A 20,147-nucleotide genomic window follows, 5' to 3' on the forward strand; every position below is an offset into this window, starting at 1 on the left:
AATTTGTATATTGAATGATGTAGTTTGATTAAGGTTATGTTGATTTTAGGATTGACAAGTGTGAGGAGTAATTAAAGCTGATATGATTTTTTTAGTTTTTCAATCTTCGAGACTTTTAATTGAATTATTAAAAGGCTAAAGTCAAAATTTTCACATTCGATTAACGATGTGATTTTGTTTGATTTATTTATTAATTGATTTCTTATTACCTTACAACACCCTGATTTCTGAAAACCAAATCTTTATTTTATTTTATTATTTTTAAGAGGGTACAAGTAAATTAATTATTACCACATATAATTAGATTGGTAATTAAGATATATTTAAATTAAAATAAATTTAAATTTAAACATTAATCACATTCAACGAGATTTAAATTAAAATAAATTTAAAAAATCATGATATGATAAGGTTTAAACCTAAAATTTTAAAAATTTTATGTAATTAAAGTTATCACATTTTAATTTTTTAGCTGTAAATTTTTTTCATTTTTGACCTTTTATTTTTTAAATTTTATTATAAATAAAAATATTATAAAGATTTTTAACGAAATAGTTTTTAAATATGTTTTTTGCAATATTTAATTAATTAAAGAATTTAAAAATAAATTTACTGGAACAGAGATAATAACTTTTAATTTGGATCAAAATTACATTAATTAATTGATGTGCTTTTTATATTGAAAAATGTTGGGAAAGTACAAATTGAAAGATTCGTCAATAGAAAATTTAAGGGGAAAAAAAACCTTTAATACTTTTTTTTTTGTGTGTGTGGGGTAAATAAAGAAAAAAAATCAAAGTAAATTAAGTAAATACGCCACTAATTTTGTCTTGTTGAAAGAACTCCGAGACCTAGATCGGTGCAACATAAAAAATCTGCAGCCTTGACCTTAAAGTTAAGCTCAACTTGATTAGACAATCAGCAACTAGATTACATTCTCTAGGAATGAATCTTACCTTCCATTGCCCTTCAGTTTTTGTTATCTATTGAATCTTCCTGAGCACCATGATTCTTGAATCTACCATTGCATTGCTATGTAAAGTTTTGACCACTTCAAGGTTATTTGTTTGAATAATGGCCCTTTTGATACTTTTGTTAAGAATAACCAGAAGGCCATCTAAAATTTCTCGAACTCTGCTTTAAAGACTGTGCAACCTCCTAAATAATGATTAAACCCCAATATATTTAATACTTTCAAATTCATAAGATAAACATCAAACAGATAAAATTATGAAGAAGAAGAATATTTTTTCAATAATTAGTCTAAGATTAGTATCGACCGATTAAATTAAGTCTAGATGTAAATTTTTTTAATGGATCAATTAAATTAAATTCGAAATACAATAAAACAAATTTAACAGTGTAAACAACACAAAATTTTGTATTTATTTATTTTTTTAATTATTTTAATTTTAAGGTTGCAAATTTAATTAGCAATTGAATGAATCAATTAAATTAAATTTCAGATTCCAAGGGTATTTATAAAAAAAAATCTAGGTGTCATTTTAAAGCCGAAAATAATGAAAAAATGAAGTGGTGAAATTAAATAATCAATTATTAACAGGAGGAATAAGGCAAATTCATTGTACGTAGTATCAATGTAGATTAATTTGTAATAAAATAAAGATGCACAGAAATTAGGGTTTGCGTTGCAGATTTGTGATTTTTTTTCACATTTAAAAATAATTGTAATAATCAAAGTAAAAGTTGAAGTTATGAGAATTGCACATTTAAAAATAATTATAATTTAAATTATAATTATTATTTAAAAATATTGTGCTAATTTTAAAATAGAGTTAATAGAAATCTACGTATAAAATATTAAAAAAATTTAAATATAATTATAAATACAATTATTAATTCAAAATTTTGAATTAAAAAATAAGTTGTGCTAATTTTGTCAGTGTAAAATAGAGTTATTATTTGAATAGAATTCTAATCATCTTAATCATCACTTAATTAATATTAGAATTAATTATGTTAATTAGTTATTATTTTTAATAATATTATTTTGCATTAATTACATAAACTAAAAATTAAAAATACTTTAATAATGATTTGAATATTTTCTATTATAATATTTGAATTGATAAATTAATATATTTAAATTATATTAAATAATTCAAATAAAAAATAAAAAAATAATTAATTTACCTCAACCACTGTAATTAAAACACATTATCAAATAATTTAAAAAATGAAAATAAATATAATTATTAAAATTTTTTATCTAATTCATACTCAATATCAATATATTTATCATATGACATTTTTATATGCCTTCAGTCAAAAACAATCATTCAATTTTTTTCTTCCAAAAATTAATTTTTTAAATATAAATGTGTAAAATTAGAACTTGTTATATCTAGGGTAAATTCAACAAAAGGTCACTAAACAATTAGAAAGTTTACGTTTTGGTCATTCAACTTCAAAAATTTACAAAATGGTCATTAAATTATTCAAAAATTTTCATTTAAGTTACCGAGATACTGAAGTCGTTGTTGTATGGCCTTATCTGTGCTCATCGTCTGCACCAATCAAAAGCTCTTCGTCCCCTTCTCTTTTAAAATTCAGTTTTTTTTTCATGAAACAGTTTTAAATATCATGAATTTGTGAACTAAAATCTAAACAATTTTTTTTCTCCAATCTTCAAGACTGAAAGTTAGATTGACTTGGATCTAAGGTATATTCTTTTATTTGTCGATGAGTACTAATCCATTGTATCGAATGCCAAATAGTCGCTTGGAGCTTACTAGTCATACTTAAAAAAAGAAGAGGAAAAAGAAGAAACTTAACTCAGTGACTTAAATGAAAAAATTCAAATAGTTCAATGATCATTTTATAAGTTTTTAAAGTTAAGTGACTAAAATATAAACTTACGAATAGTTTAGTGACCATGGGTGTAATTTACCTTTATATTTATTAGTAATTTATATATGTCCACGCTTTACATACTAATAGAAAAAAAGTCGGACGAGGAATAATTTGGATTAGTAATTAGTATATTGATAATATTTTTTTCTAATTTTACAAGTCATTTTAAAATTTTGTTACGTGTCTCTCTTTTTTTTTTTAATATTTATTTTATAAAATATTTTATAAGACACTCGCCAAACCTTTTAACTCTATTTATATACGGTAGCTGTGATGAAATGAGTTTTCCATGCCACATTTTTCATATTTTATTGAATGAAATTAATTTCTTCTTGTGGGCTTTTCTTGGTTTTTAATTATTAATTTACTTTTTTTTCTGAAATCCTAGAAACAAAATTCGAATACATTAATCAATAGCCATGTGATCTGCTAATAAAATATTCAACTCACAATTTTAGTAATCATGTACTTAAAATTTTCAAAAGGTTTTTTAATAATAGAATTAGTCAAATCATTGATTTTTGATTTGATCGATTAGTTCGATTTTAATTAAATAAATTATTGATTTTTTTATAAAAATTTAAGTATATATTTTTTAAATAAAGAAAATCGATTCAATTAGTTTTTAGTCCGATGCAATCCATTCAAAACTATTCGCTCAAAAATTAATTCAAAGTCGGTTCAGCCTTTTATCCAAATTGACATCTCAGTCGATTTTTTATCCAGTTGGTCTAATCCGACTTAAAATTTTCAATAATCATGGATTTAAAAAAATGTTCCTCGATGTTTTCAAATTTAAACTAGTAGTCCAATCAATCAAATCGCTAAATCTTTATTCAACCGGTTGAATCGTTTATTTTAATTTTAATTAATTAAATTATTAAAATTCATTAAAAATTAAATAAAACCATTTCAATTAGTTCAGTTGAATTATTTAACTCGATTCAAACAATTTCGAAAAATTCGTTCAAAATCGATTTAATCTTTTATCTAAACTAGTATATTACTCGGTTCTCAATTCAACCTGTATTGTTGCAACTATTACTAAGCTTGGAGTGCATTAGAAGACAAATTATGAAAACTATCACTCTTTTAATTATCTTCTTTAGTTCTTAATTATTGTATTTAAAATAGATTATAGATTGTCTTGTTTTGAAAGTCTCAAAACGTTAGGTGAAGTGGGATTTTTGACACTTCAAAATAAGGCATTGTCCCTTTTAGCCTTAAATTAGCCAATCACATTCAGTGCCTAATAATATAAATTGAAAGATATTTTATATGACTTAAGGCGAGAATTGAACCTTTAATCACGAGTTAAGATAAAAGAGATCCTAATATTTACAATGACTTTTTATTTTATTTTAAATATATATAATTAATATTAAAGCATTTAAAATAAAAAAAAAAGTATAAGCATTTAAAGGTTGAGACGTTGGGTAAGGGGAGGGGAGGGAAGGGCAGCAAGTGGCTTTCGCCCAAAGATGAAAAGTTCTTATATAGTCCCTTTAGTTTTTAGGAAATGATAAGTTGGTATAGTAGTAAATTGTAGTTTGGCCCCCAAAAAATTTTAATTCATTTTTGACCCTTAAATTTTTTTTTACGTCTTTTACCCTAAGCCCTTGAGAATTTAAATTCAAATCTCGTTATGCGTGAATTCTTCTCCAAATTATTTTGAGTTTAAGTCTCGTCATATTTAGATTTTATCCAAATTTATAACAGCTTAAATCCAAACATATTCCGTTTTCAATTCATCATGCTTTGTACTTTTCTTTTTTGCGGAATTCGTGCTTTATGTTAAGTTGATTGTAGTTCTAATTAACCAAACATATAATGTTTGTACTTGTAAGCTCCTTACAAAAATTAATACACTTTTTAATTAAAAAAATGAAAAAACTTTCTCAAAGCAGTAATAATATAACCTTTAATTGATACTTACAACTATAAGCAAGAAAAATTGAGAAACCAAAAATTTGATCCCTGCCGAGGTTTTGAATAATTTATGAATTACAAGTTTAAAAATCGGTGATCCAAATCGAATCGGATTCTAATTAAAATAGTGGAAATAACCTAAAAATTCTATATAAAATATTTAAGAATTATTAAATTATTCAAATTTACTCTTTAAGATTTTAGTCGATTTACTTTTTGGATTTAAAATTTTAATTGCAATTGTTAATACCGTTAAAATTCTTCTATTACATTTTATAATATTACATATTGAAATTAAATCTTATTCTTCTAAGCAACTCAAATTTTGATAATAAAATTTTGTGTTCGAATGAAAGTCGATTTAGCTAATTAATATGCTTTAGCTCACATTCATATGCACCATGAATTAACATCGAATAATAAATCTAATAGGTGAATCTACAATATATAAATCCACGAAAAATAGATTGAATGGTATCAAATATTTAAATTTTTTGTTATACCGTAAATATTAGGGACAATCATGATAGCTCCAACTTATTTCCAAATATATCACGGTTCTGATCACTTTAACAAGTTTAAATTTGAGGTTTAGTTCTATATTTTATTTAGAATATAATTTGTGTTAGGTATATAATATCTTTAGTCATATTATGGATTTAATTCCTTACTATGTATAAATTTTAGATTTAGTTCCTATACTTTTTCGGGAAAAAATTTGGTTTTTGTACATTTATAACAACATTAGTTAATTTAATCAATTAACACCCTTAACTATTTCGATTAAAATGCTAATGTAGATTTGTTCTTAAAAACACCTCTTCAAACTAATCTTAATTTGGAATAATTTTTTTAAGAAAGATTGGTGTTAATACTAATGACATTATATTAGATAAATATCAAATCATATCAAAAATTGAAATATAAAATTTTAAATTTAAATTTAAATTTAAATTTTAGCATAGTATAGTATAGGGATCAAAACCGAAAAAGTAAAGCAAATTCAAAGGTAACACTTATCAAAAGATAAACACTTTGGATATTCCTTTAAACTATGGTGGTATTGTGTGGTTCATAATTTTAATTTCAATAACAAGCTTCTCAAGGATACTTTTCATGTTGGGTTTTGGACCTACTTATAAATTTCAACACCTTTTTATTAAATAAAATTTATATTAAATTATCAAACCTATTTTAAAAAATATTAAATTACTCAAAATATTTGAACATGATTACTTATATTTATACTCATATGCATCAATTATGCATTTAAACTTTTAATTAAATAATATTTGGCCATAATTTTCTTTTTTGTTCTTTCAATTATTGCATTTAATACATAATTTTAGTATAAATTATTTATCAATTAAACATTAAAAGCATTGTTGATTAAAACCCAATTAAGAATTAAGGGCTAAAAAAGAAAAAAAGAAAAAGGAAATCTTATTGTTCATAAAGTATATTGAATCATTTAGCATCTCATCATAACATTTTGGTTTGAATCCCCAAAGACAAAAACAAAATGACACCTGGGAAATTTTACTTTTTGGTTATCATAATAATTATTATGGCCCAAAATTATAAAAAAAAAACATTTTTTTTAATTCCTAAATAAATTTGTTAGAGTTGCGTGACTCAAATCTCGTTTGATTCGGATTGAAAAGTTTGAGGCACAACTCACTTGTTAAATAAATAAAATAGAGAGGCAAATTTGGAGATTTGTGGGGCGAAAGACCGATGGTTGAACAAGTTAAATCCGTATAAGACTATGCTTCTTCTATTAGACATTGATTATAACAATGTTGTTTAACTCTTAAAACCTGTGTAGTCGAAAACCTCTTTATCGTTGTTTTACAACATTAATGAATTTCTCCTTCTCTACTCATAATTTTTCCCGATAAAGGGGTTTTTATAAAATCTATGTGTTCTTATTTTCCTTTTTATTGCTTTGCGATTATTCCTACTGTTATTATTAACGTATAGTATAACAAAATCCACACCAATTGAAAGGATTTCCTTGAATGATTCATTAAAAATATTTTTCTTAAGTTGTAATTTTAGCGCGGAACAAGGTACTTATAAATTTTAGTAAAGATAGTTATAAATATTATTTTATTTTTTACCTTTTATAAATATTTTCATTATAATCTCACAAAATTAAATATTTTCATTTTTTTCCTTTTAAAACAAGAGATTAACGAATAACATGCAATTTTCATATTATTAAATTTTAAAATTCATTACTAAATTTTTTTAATGTACAATTTGATATATAAATTTAACTTTAATGTTTAATGTGGCATTTAATTTTATTTGTTCAAATTCATATCTGAGTTTAGTTCCTGTTATATAAAATGGTACTTAAGACAAATGGTGTTAACTTTTTCATATTGCCTAAAGAATATTTGACACATGGTTAATCCAATATTTGATATATGACAATGATGATCACAATGACAACATCATCCAAATATTTAAAAAAAAATCTAAAATCTAAAAAATAAAATTATTAATAGAAACATGTACATTAAAATTTAAAATATATATGAAAAATAAAGTTTCATAAAAAAACAAATAAAATCAAAAATTTATAATCTTTACAATGTTTTATAAATAAAGTGTTTTTTATAAAAAATTAATTTTTAAGTAATTTTTATTAAAATATTTATTAATTCACATAACTTTCTATTTATTTTTTTTACATAAAATATTTATTATATATAATTTTTAGATGATGACAAATGATGATGTCACCATTGGCATCTTTCAATTATTTCATTGAACCAACAAAAAAAGTCAACATTATTTGTCTCATGTATCATTTTATGCTTACGGAGGCCAAATTTAGATATTAAAATTGAATAAAAAAAATTGAGTATCACATCGGGGGAGGCCGGAGAAGGGCACGTAGGGGCCTTGCCCTTCCAAAAAAAATTTAGTAAATTATAATTTCTACCCTTTAATTATAATTTAGTTATGGTAAATTTATACTTTGATTCCAAAAATGATAAAATTTTAATTTAATCTTTTAAAAATTATAAAAATATTAGTTAATACAATAGTGAAATCACGTTTTAACTCTTATTAAAATTTATAATTTAATTTAGACCCAAAAAAAATTTTTAGACCTTATCCTTTTACCACATTAAAAAATAAAACCAAGGTATATTAACCCATAAATTATGTTGAATTATTAGAATAATCAAAACCCTTAATTATCTAATTAAACATCAAATTAAAAAAAACAATAATCATTACCAATTAATGCTTTTATCAGAAAAGGAAATACAACTTTAAATATTTGGCCTTATCTTAAAAAGGAAATAAAGGAAACAATTAAGCAACTGTTTATTTGTTACTAAAGTTTGATTAACAGTAGCTTCTCTAATCATATCAATTTGATTTGAAGTATTAACGACTGCAATGCCTCCACTTATAAATAAAGTCTTTAGTTATCATTATTTTTCTTTTTTTTCTACCATATTTTTGAGGTTAGAATAGGTTTCAAGTCCCTATATATTTTTTTATATATTTTTGTTAAGAGTTTGTGTGACTTGAATTAAGGAGATCTGTAGGGGCGAAGTATCGAGGGCAAGGTTTTTCTTCTATTTGATGTAGTCGAAACTCCTCTTAACTCCTATTAGAACAGAGTTTTTCAACTCTTAAATAGATATAGTCGAAACTCCTCTTATATCATTTATTTTTCAATATTAATGAATTTCTCCTCCTCTGTCATAGTTTTTTTTCTGAAAGGGTTTCTATGTAAAATTTGTGTGTTCTTATTTTTATTTTCTCATTGCTTTGTGATCGTTCTATCGCCATTATCAACATTTATTATAACAATTTTTAATTTAATTTTTGAAAATTTAGCGTCTTTACTTTTTGAATTTAAAAAAACAAATAATATTGTTAAATTTATTTTATTAAATTAAGGTTCATTACAAATATCATATTTTTATTACATGATTTTATTTGGTAATATATTTTTCTAACAAGTTGATATATTAAACAAAGTCTTTAAATTAATATACTTTATTTAAGTAAGCCTTTATATTGTTCCAATAATTAAATAAGCTTTTGTTGTTTGGTTTTTATCCACAAAAGTTTGTAATTTTAATTAAAGTATAAATACTTTTATTAATTTAATATAATTCAGGGCTCCCTTGGTTGAAACAAATAAATTGCATTTGGAATCCTTTAAAAATTAATAATTTAAATTAAATCCTTTTAATATAGTTTCATATCTCAATAACATTGTTTATAACTTAGGTATTTGAGTTTCTTCAAATGTATATTTGCTTATAGTTAAAAAATCAAATACTCTCATGAATAAAAAATTAAAAAATATTATATGTTTAAAGAAAAGCATAAAGACTTAATTGAATAAAGTGTATTAGTTTAAGGATTTTTTTGTTATATTACCATTTCCAATAAATATATAATTGTATATACACATACATTGCTATTAAACTTATCATCTAATATAATGGTTTTGTCACGTTTTTAACATTGTCTCGGTTGTTTTCTAAGTATAAATGCATGTCTCTTCAAGCAATTATATCGAAAAATTAAAGTAGTAAAAAACATAATAAATTAGGAATGGCAAAACTCGAACAATCAGATATATTTTGAATTGATTTACTTCATTTAAAAGAAAATGGATGCAAGGTAAGGTAGGGTAAATCTTTCTCTTTTGGACAGTGGGTATAGAGCAGTTATGGTAATTGCTTGTGTTGCTTCACTATGTAAAATTATCATTTTATCTTTGTACATATATAACTATTAAAAGAATAAAAACGTAATAATGTATCATTGAAAAATTCATGTATTTCTTATTTAAATATTTTTTTAATAAATATGTTTAAATGTTTACTTGACTTTAAAAATATTAAAGATAAATAGAAAAAAAATTAAATTGAAGTGGAGCGAGAGTGGATGCATCCAACACCTATGGAAGTGATAGTAATTTTCAAGATTATGCATCTATAATGGAGCAATTTATGCTAATTGTTGAGCGGTAATGGATTTAGCGATATCCACCTTCGTCCTGTTCCATTACTATCCTTATAATAGACAAAAGCCAATCAAAATTTAAAATAAAATCCATACATGATATACATATATGTTGAGACTGAAAACTCACACAACACAATTATTATATGAATATTTAGTGTCCAAAATTTCCGCACTAACCAATGCCAAGACTTTGTGAACAAAATCATTAAACTTAAAAAAATTACATGCAAGATAAAATAAAATAGGAAAAGAGTTAAAATTAAGAGAGAAAAAAGTATTAAGTGAATAAAAAGGAGATCACATGGTGTGTAATCAATCAATTTTTTATGATGAAGCGGTAGCACGGGGAGGCCGCGACACCGCCGGGGACCGTGCAATGGGCGGTGACGAGTAATAAGCTGTCACTATCCAAGATACGAAGCAAAGGGCGGTGCAGGCGTTGAAAGGTGAAAAAAAACTAAGCAATCAACTGTTACTGTCGGCACCACTCTAGCCACTGCACGTCACCCTAGCAATTAATGATCTAATTCTAAATTACAAATTCATGATAGTGAAAAACATATTTAACAGTGATAAAATAATAGTAAAATAATTTTTATTTTAAGTTTGAATTGAGTCAAATTTGGATAAAAAAATTTACCTCATACTTAGTCTATTTTTTATATAAATTTTATTTTTTAAATTTATATTTTTATTCAAATCTTTTTATTTTTCGGGTGAATATTAAAATTAACTATTAGACCATGTAAAAGTCTACTCAACGCCTTGACAAAATCACAGGAGTCGTCTCTTAGCAAAAATATCAAGTGTGAGTGGTTACGGCTCGACAAGTTGCCGGTGGGGCGACATAAACACCCTCTTGGGTTGCAATTTTCTCCCATAGTGAAGGGAGGTCTCATATTTTGTTTCAAAACATTTTTAACCTTTCGATTAATGCCGCTTGCTGACTTCCAAGTCAGGGTTGGTTCGATTTTGTTGTTGAGTCGATTCCGACTCTTTCTTTGCTTTCGAATCTTCTCGAGAACTGTACTGTATTATAATAATATTATTGCTTTTTGACCACCTCTTAATGGAAATATAATTGACCCCTGTTTTTACTAAAATTCACACACACACACAGGCGTAGGCGTAGCTACGGAAACCATTGTTTATACATCCCATTTTCTTGATTGCATGCCTTTCAGGCTGGTACCCGTTAGAGTAGAGATGATGATGGATGGGATGGGTGTTAATAAAATTTTAAGTTTGGTTAGTAGGTTTAAGTTCGGTTTAATTTAAAAATAAGTTTAAATTTTTCAATCCAAATAAAAATATTAAATTTATATTTTATTTGATTTGTTTGTGTTAATTTTTTAAAATTTTATTTTTTATATAATATTTTTAAAAATATATGATACACTAAATACATTAAAAATATTAAAATAAATATTTTTAACAAATTAAAAATAAATGAAAAATCTTTATACTTAAATAACACTAAAATAAAATATAACTTAATAAGCAAATACCTCTAAAATAATAATAAAATTAACAATAAAACATATATTATATAATATGCAAACATTAACAATGAAATAATTATAATATAATAATAAAATAATAAAACAGTGACAAAAAGTGAAAAAACAATAGTAAAATATGAAAAAACAGCAAAGATTTTTTATATTGCAAATTCAAACCAAACCCGAACCAAAAAATTTTTATCTGAAATTCAATCCATTTTCTAAACATATATTTTTTTTGTTAAAACCTATTTTTAAACTTATATTTTTAACCAAATCATTTTATTTTTCAAATTCACTCAACTAAACCCATTAATATTTCTACAGTTGAAACTCAGAAAGTAGGTCCCACCTTCTCGACAGGTTTCTTCAAGATTTGCGGCTGTCTTATTAAGTAACATGTTTTGATCTGTGACAACTTTGGTTTTGGAGTTTTCTTTATTTGGGCTTGAATGATTGGAAAAAAAACCAATAAAATTGTGGGCTTTTATTACGATTAAATGAAAATTATGGCCCCATTCAAAAGCTACTTTCCTCGTAGGGTCAGTTTTACGATTAAAATATATAATACGTTTCTACTTTTTAAAAATTTGAAATTTAGTCTTTATACATTGTTATTTTTAGAAATTTAGCCTCTTTATTTTTAAAAATTTTAAATTCAGGTACAACTGTTAACACTGTTAAAATTATTTTATTAAATTTAGTTTCATTACAATGCTATTTTTTAATTATATGATTATCAAATAAGTATTTTTTATTTTATTTCAAAATGTTAGGCTAACAAATTTTAACAAAAAAACAACAACGATCTAACTATTAAATTTGAATATTGCAATCTGAAAAGTAGAGTGACTAGATTCTTAGAAATAAAAGTATAGGGTCTAAATTCTAATTTTTAGAAGAGTATAAAAACCTATGACATATTTAAACCTAGTTTTACCAAACATCTTCAAATCATCAAATGTAGATTCTAAATTGCTTTTTAAACTCAGAAAATATTTTAATTGAATTTTCAAAGTATTGATATTTTATCAATTAGATCATTCTATTAGCCACTCTATCAATTCAGGCGTTAAATGCCATTTAGCATGTGATATGAAGCATGTTTAAAATACGTACCCCAAATTGCAAACATGTTGCATATATAATTTAGATCTAATGTGTTAAAAAATAGCGTCTATTAAATTTTATGAGAGTTATTTTCTTTTTTCTTTTTTAACACATTCGATCTAAGTTATTCATACAATAATTACATATATATATATTGATAATTCGATCCGTATGCTTTAAATGTGGTTCACGTCCTATTTGAATTGAAATTTAATGGCAAAGACAAAGTCAAGAACTTTGTGTAGGGGCTCTAGAAAATTTATAAAATGTTGAAGGAAGTAAAACTAGAAAAACAATATTATAAAAGGAATTAAAATACATAATTGTATTTTGTGAGGGGCTAAAAATAAAATTCCAATTTATCAAAAAGACTAAAAGACTTAAAAGTGAATCGTTAATATTTGGGAGGACAAAAACTAAAAATTTCCCCTTTAACCATAGAGGGCAAAGTCCTTGTCTTCCCTTCACTAATGACTAGGCCAGTGAAATTACATAATTAATGCGATATTGGTTTAAGGATTTACCCATGGCATGGGCAAGAAAACTAATATATACCAACCAGTCACCAATTGAAGTATTGATTTAGAGAAAAATATTAAATTAGTTGATTGGAGAATTGGTACGGATCGATTGAACTATTTTTTAAAATTTTTAATAATTATTTTAATTTAATTAATTAAACCAGTTAGATCGATAAATTAATAGCACGATGAATTCAATTATCTGTCGAATTCTTGACATGATTAAAGCCTAAAGACGTGAACAACATGTTCCGTTGACCAAGGGATCGTTTTGATTCACATGAAAACTTTCCAAAATTAAGTGTAATAATGGATTAGAAATTAGCAAAACTTCCAAATATTGGTTAAACAAAAGGGCAAAAGCAAATTATAAAGGCATTGTTAGATTTGTATAAATAATAATAAATCCCATTAGAATCAACTATTAAGCAATAATTCAATTTTGCTTTCAAATTGATAATTAAATTAAATGAAATAATGGCCAAAAAATTTGTAGATTAAAGTTCCAATAATCAAAGGCAATTTGTCAAAATTTGTAAATTTATTGTGAAATTAAATCTTTATTAATAATATTCTCAAAATAAAATATTTATTAATAATGAATGTGATATGAAATTAATTTGAAACGAAAATACGAATAAACACGATGTGGAATAGGATAAAGTAGATCGACAATCACTCAATTTTGATTGAAATAATAAAATTGTCACTAAATTTGAAAAGTTAGAACTCAATATCACTAAACTCTAGAAAAATAAAAAAACCAGTTACTAATATTATCGAAAAGTAACAAATCAATCACCCACTAACATTTACTATTATAGGCCTAACGGAATAGGTAACATGGCCTAATAAAATTGAGACCCTTCGGCTCCTCATGTCTAACGTTGCAATTTAACTAGTCACTTTACCTTTTCCGTTAAGTTTATAATAGAAAATGTTAGTGAATTATTGATTTGTCACTTTTCAATAACGTTACTAGCTGATTTATTATTTTTTAAAAAATTTAATAATTATTTTATTATTTTATCCAAAGTTAAGTAATTACTAATATACTTTTACCATGTGGAATACAATATAATAGCATAAATATATAAACAGCTCAAAATTAACATAAAATATGATTTAACATGGTAAGAGAAATATATATTGTATTCTCTGTCATTAAAGTTGATAGAAATATTCAATAAAAAAAATTGATAGAAATATTCAATAAAAAAGTTGGCAAAAGTTAGAAGTTTTATAATTTTAACTGTTTAGGTTAGAATCTATTATACGTAAATGTTATTTTAGGTTTAAGTTTTATCACGTGTTTATATTGTCCAAATTTATTTGTAATATATATATATATATATATGGTATTTGTAAAGTCCTTAACAAAGTTAATATAAACTAGAATCTAGTATAATCACGATGCATGGGAAAAATTATATGACAAATATTTTTATAAAATGTTAATATAAAAAAAGATAAAATATACTCCAAATATTTGTACTCTTCTACGTTTAAAATTTAGTCTCTTACTTTTATTTCAAGTAATTTGGGTTCTAATACATTTAATCATACAAGTATTAAACCAAATAACTAAGAAAACTCGCAAATTTTGCATAACGTGAGACTTGTACTTCATACCTCAAATATCTCGGGGCATCAGCCTTGTCGTTGGCACTAAGTCAAGTACAGATATTATTGTGTATATATTTTTCTATATATATTTTGTATAAAAATATATAAATAGGACAAAACTATCCTCACAATAATATTTAATACTTTGTAAAAAATAGTTTTTGGTGATTTTGCAATTGAATTGGAATCCGATTGATAGATAAACGTCCTCACGGAAATATTTATTACTTTTTAAAATAAATGAGTTTTTGGTGATTTCACAATCGAGTTAATGCCCGGTTTATGGGTGACATCAACTCAATCAAATACTTAAATAACAATATAGATAGCTACAGATAGGTTAAAATGTCATAAGTCCATGTACTAATTGTAAAATTAGAATTTAGTCCATATACTTTTATTCCTATGAATTTAGTCCCACTACTCTTTAAATTTCAAAATTTAGTTCTAACTTTTAATGTTGTTAAAATATTTTGATAAATTCAGGTTCATTACAATGTCATCTTTTAGTTACTGTCGAAACTATTTTTTGAAAACGGGAAATTGACTTTGAAAATGAAAAGTTGGGAGTCGCCACCAATCGTTTTTAATAGGGTGTGATTGGTTCACCTCAAAACACGGTCGTTTTTAATAAATAAATAATTTTTTCAAAACGGCGATTTTGGTCTGCGAAAATAAAAAATTGGTTCGGGAGCCAGTTACGTACGAGGAAGGATTAGCACCCTCGACACGCCCAAAATTGATACTTGATTGATTATTTAGTGTCTCAATGTCGAAAATTAAAGATTTGGACAGAGTTCAAAACGCGATCCTTCTTTTATTGGCTTTTAAAACATTTAGGTAAGTCAAATGTGTATTAAAGACCATCTCACCTTGAGGTAAAACATTACATCCAGTACGTTAGGGCACAATATTTTTGACCCTCAGATGTGATCTTGCCTTTAAAACGCGCGTTTTTAGCTTTAAGAGGGTATTCGAACATTCAAAGCAGACCAAGAAAGCGAAACCTAGTACGTTAGGGCACGATCCTTTGAATTCTTTAAATATCGAACGTTGCCTATTTTTTGAAAAATTTTGAGAGTGAACCGATAAAAGGATATTTTGATATTCAAAACAAACAAAGAAGGCAAAAAAAAAATTTAGTATATAAAAAAAATCAATGAAAAAACTATGGTATATAAAAATAATAAAATAATAAAGTAGGTTTATTAAAAATTATAAAAAAAACTTTAACGAAGAATATATACATATAAAAATTATAAATAATGGTAGTAAAATAATAGTAGTAAACGGTAGGAAAAAAATAAATAAAATATGATGAATAAAATATAATAAGTATAATAAACTATATTTAAAATTATTATAAAATATATATACAAAAAGAAATAACACAGGAAAAAAATGATTATTAGCAAAAGAAAAAAATGATACGCCAAATAATGTAATACATATAATGACAAGTTATACATAAAATAATTAGTTTTACTTAAAAAATGTATACAAAGCATATAACAAATATAAAAATAAATAAATAATATAATAATGTGAAACATAACTCAAATTGACTAAATTAAATGGAAGAAAAAATAACGAAAATGATATAATAAGTATAATAAATAATAGTGTAAAAAAATAATACAATAAATAATAGGAAAATAACCTAAAATAGTTAAATAAAATAGCAATAGATTAATAATAATAGTACCAAAAGAATTTAATTTTGTGCTAAAAGTGTTTAAAATAAGCAAAATAGGGCTTAATTGAGATCAAAACGGAAGTTCTAGGATAAAGCACAAATAAAAGGGGAAAGGCGGACCTCATTGAAGGGTGCGTGGAACAAGGGGGTTTAAAAATGTAATTTACCCAAATTTCTGAACCTAGAATTTAATATGGACCAAATTAAAAGTTGCACAAAATTGCTGGGTGAAATTCAAAAACAAAAGTGAAGCAGATTTGGGCAGCAAGAAAATGTACAGGGACCTGATGCACAAATTGACCCCTTAAGGGCAAAACACGTGGGCCCGCCACTTTAAAAGCTATTGAATGGTTCTGCAGGACCCATTTTATTTCTTATTCCCATTGTTTTTCAAACAAAAAGAAGCAGAATGCTTCTTCTTCCCTGCTCCCTTTCCATTTTTCTTTGCTAGGAATTCAACCTAGCTTGCGCCACCCTGGAGGATCATCGGTGCCACGCACCTCCACCCCACCGCCGGTTCACGGATCAAGACCAGGTAAGCCCTCCTTTCTCTTTTAAAACTTTGTTTGATTATTTTCAAAAATAAGGAAAAAAAAAGAAAGGAAAAAAAATGTAGATGCACAACAAAGGCTAAAAACCTTGAAAAAAAAACTATAATTACCTTTGATTCTATTGGATGGTATTAAAAGTTTACTCAGAAATCTGGTATATTTCTCTGTATTTCTCTTGATTCCCCCGAAAAAAAACTCTCCTTTATACCGTATTTTCAATGGCTTTTTGTAGCCTAGAAATAAAACAAGTCTCCTCCTGTTACTATGCTTCTTGTTGTTTTCTGTTGAAGATATAGCTGCGAAAATCTCGGAATCGAGAGGCGTGGCGGAGTGGGACGCTGGTGAGAGGCGTGCGGCGCGAGGACTCATGCAACAATTTTGAGTCTCTGTTCGTTTGGGCCTTGTTTGGGTCTATTTTTGTGCCTATTTTCCTTGTATTGGATCATGGCATGAAATTGGTTTACATTGCTACCAAATGAGTTTTTTTTTATTATTTCAAAATGTCACACCGACCAACTTAACAAAAAAAGAAATAGTAGTGTTAACAATTGAATTTAAATTTTTTAAAATGTAAAAAGTAGATCTATTAAATTTCTGCAAATAAAAGTATATGGATTAAATTCTAAATTTATGAAAAGTATAAAGACTTATTGGATATTTTTAAACTTATAGATGTAAGTGTTAAAATAAAAATATGATATGACATATTGAGAGAAAGCCTATCTGAAATTGATTCACTCACATGCATCCAAATATATGAAGCAAATTGAGAAAATGATAACAAATAAGAAAAAGAAAATGTATTTCCTTCCCCCAAATGCTTCAAAGCTCCATTGAAATTTGAAAGGACTATGTCTTCATTTGTTTTTAATGGTTGAAATAAAAACTACTAAATATGGAAGCAAAGCTCGTGGTTGGTCCTAAAAGTTCGAGGAGGGGTTGACTAAAACTCTATAAAAATTTCAGGGATTTAATAGAATTTAAAAAAAAATTTGACCCAAAAATTTCAAAATTAGATTAGTGATTGAATCGATTAGGTCACAAATTAGATTAAACAAATTATTAAAAATTAATAAAAAATAAAAAATTCAGTTCAACTGTTTTTTGTCTGGTTCAAGCGATCCGTACTGATTCTTGGATCAACCAGTCCTATACCTTTCTCTAGACTAGTACCTTGACTGGTTATTGGTCCAATTGACCACTGGTCTGGTTCAAACAACTATGGTTATGACTGATTAAAACTTTCAAAATTTTTAAAAACTTAATGAGAATTTTCAAAAAATTTAAAGGAGTCTAATCAAAATTTTAAATTTTTTGAAAGGTTTGATGAAAATTTTCAAAAATTTATATTAGCATTTCTTGTTTGAGATACATACTTTCAAGTATATGTGTTCATGGGCCGAGTAACTTGGTCCGCTTTAAACTAAGCTTGGATTTATATTTTTCAACTTTAGGCCGACTTATTTAATTGTTTTTAGATAATAAATATAAAAAAAAATTATTAATGTTTATACATTTTATGATTAAATTTAAATAAAAACAAATTTTATTTTCTTAAAAAAAAACATGCATTTCAAGAACTTTTTTCTATGGCAAATCTAACACCATACAAGCTTGGACCAATATTATAGTGGAACAATAACTCGGTCATCTAATTAATAAGTGTTAAGTGCAGTAGTTAAGTTCGAATATTGAAAATAATATTGTTGGAAGAACAATCGTAGACTTAAAAAAATTTAATCTTTTGAACAAGTATAAAAAATAATTTAATTCTAAAATAAAATAATGATCTAAGAAAAGAGTTAAGGGATAACATTGTAGGTAAACAATGAAGAATGCTAGAAGATTAGGAAATGTCATTAACCAATAGGTAAACAATGAAGAATGCTAGAAGATTAGGAAATGTCATTAACCAATCACTAATTGTGCAAGTAAAAGGCATTAATAGAGATAAACATTGTAGCTAAATAAGTAGGTGGATCTGGGAAAAAAAGGTTAAATTATGGTTTTGGTCCTTCTATAATATTCAAATTTAAAATTTAATTTATATACTTTAATTTGGGATTATTATATTTTCTATTTTTATAATAACACCATATTAACTATTTTTGTTATAATGCTTATATGATTTTCTTTCCCTCGAAAACACATCCTTTAAAGTAGTCAGGCTAAAATGGATTCTTTTTATAGCCTGGGAAGTGGTATTAAAAAAAATGCATACAAAAATTTTAATAAGAAATAATTAAATTACTTCAGAAGAAAAGTTTAAAGATTATTAATACAATTTGACCGAACATTTTTAAATCAAACCATGATATTGACATACCATATTTATATAATAATTTTTAAATCATAAACAACATCAAAGAATAAATTGAAAGCAATTCAACAGATTTTATTTTAAAAAATAAATTTAATAAAATAAAATAAATTTTGTGTGCCAAATGTATACTTAAAAAAATAGATTATGACATATTCATGATGTAAGTGAAAATTTTATGTAACAAAATTTTAAAAAATTGATATAAAATTAAATGTTACTTTATTTGAAATGATACTAATCATGATATCTTAAATTCAAATATTATGTTTATGTATTTTTCTAAATTTATCAAAATATAAAAAGATATAAATACCCTCAAAATAATATTTGTTGCTTTATAAAATGAACGTGCTTTATAGTATTTGTTTGGCATTGTGGCGAAGGGCTATTCACCCTATAGAACTCAATTAAATTCGAGCCTTTCGGAGCAAGTGGTTGGTTTTTATTTGTATAACTCTCTTTGGATGTAATGTATGTGTGTCATTATCGTATTTGTGTAAGTACTAACCTTCCACTTGTACAATACAAATAAATAATAGAATGAATGTGCTTTTGGTAATTTCACAATTGAATTTGGACTCGATTAAAAGATGACACCAATTCAATTGAGCATATAATTTTTTAATACAAGGAGAGGGTTTCACTTACATCGGTACAAAATATAATATATTGATATTTATTGAACAATTATTTTTTTTACATAAAACAATTAATTAATAATTTTAAATTTATATAAAAATTAACATACATGATCTGTATAAATACAATATAAAATATGACAGTTAAATCATTATAAAAATTAATCATACAAAAACATACACAATAACCCGATATATATTTTCCCTCTGTGTTTATAACTTATTCAACTTATATTTCTTATTTAACAAAATATTAAGTATCTAATTAGGTGGGCTTGTAATGATGATATGTATTACTTTAATTCAACTAACATTTATTTATTTCTTATACAAACTCAACATTTATTTAAACAACCTAAAC

General features: G+C 25.1%; 1 long non-coding RNA gene across 1 annotated transcript; it reads left to right on the forward strand.

The window, feature by feature from the left end:
• Positions 1-16,293: 16,293 nt before the first annotated feature.
• Positions 16,294-17,296, forward strand: LOC107932826 (uncharacterized). Its single transcript, XR_005899951.1, has 2 exons — positions 16,294-16,809; positions 17,116-17,296. It is a non-coding gene; the product is annotated as an uncharacterized lncRNA (long non-coding RNA).
• The last annotated feature ends 2,851 nt before the right edge of the window (positions 17,297-20,147 follow it).

The sequence above is a fragment of the Gossypium hirsutum genome, chromosome A08, assembly GCF_007990345.1.
Source record: "Gossypium hirsutum isolate 1008001.06 chromosome A08, Gossypium_hirsutum_v2.1, whole genome shotgun sequence".
Classification (NCBI taxonomy): Eukaryota; Viridiplantae; Streptophyta; class Magnoliopsida; order Malvales; family Malvaceae; genus Gossypium; species Gossypium hirsutum.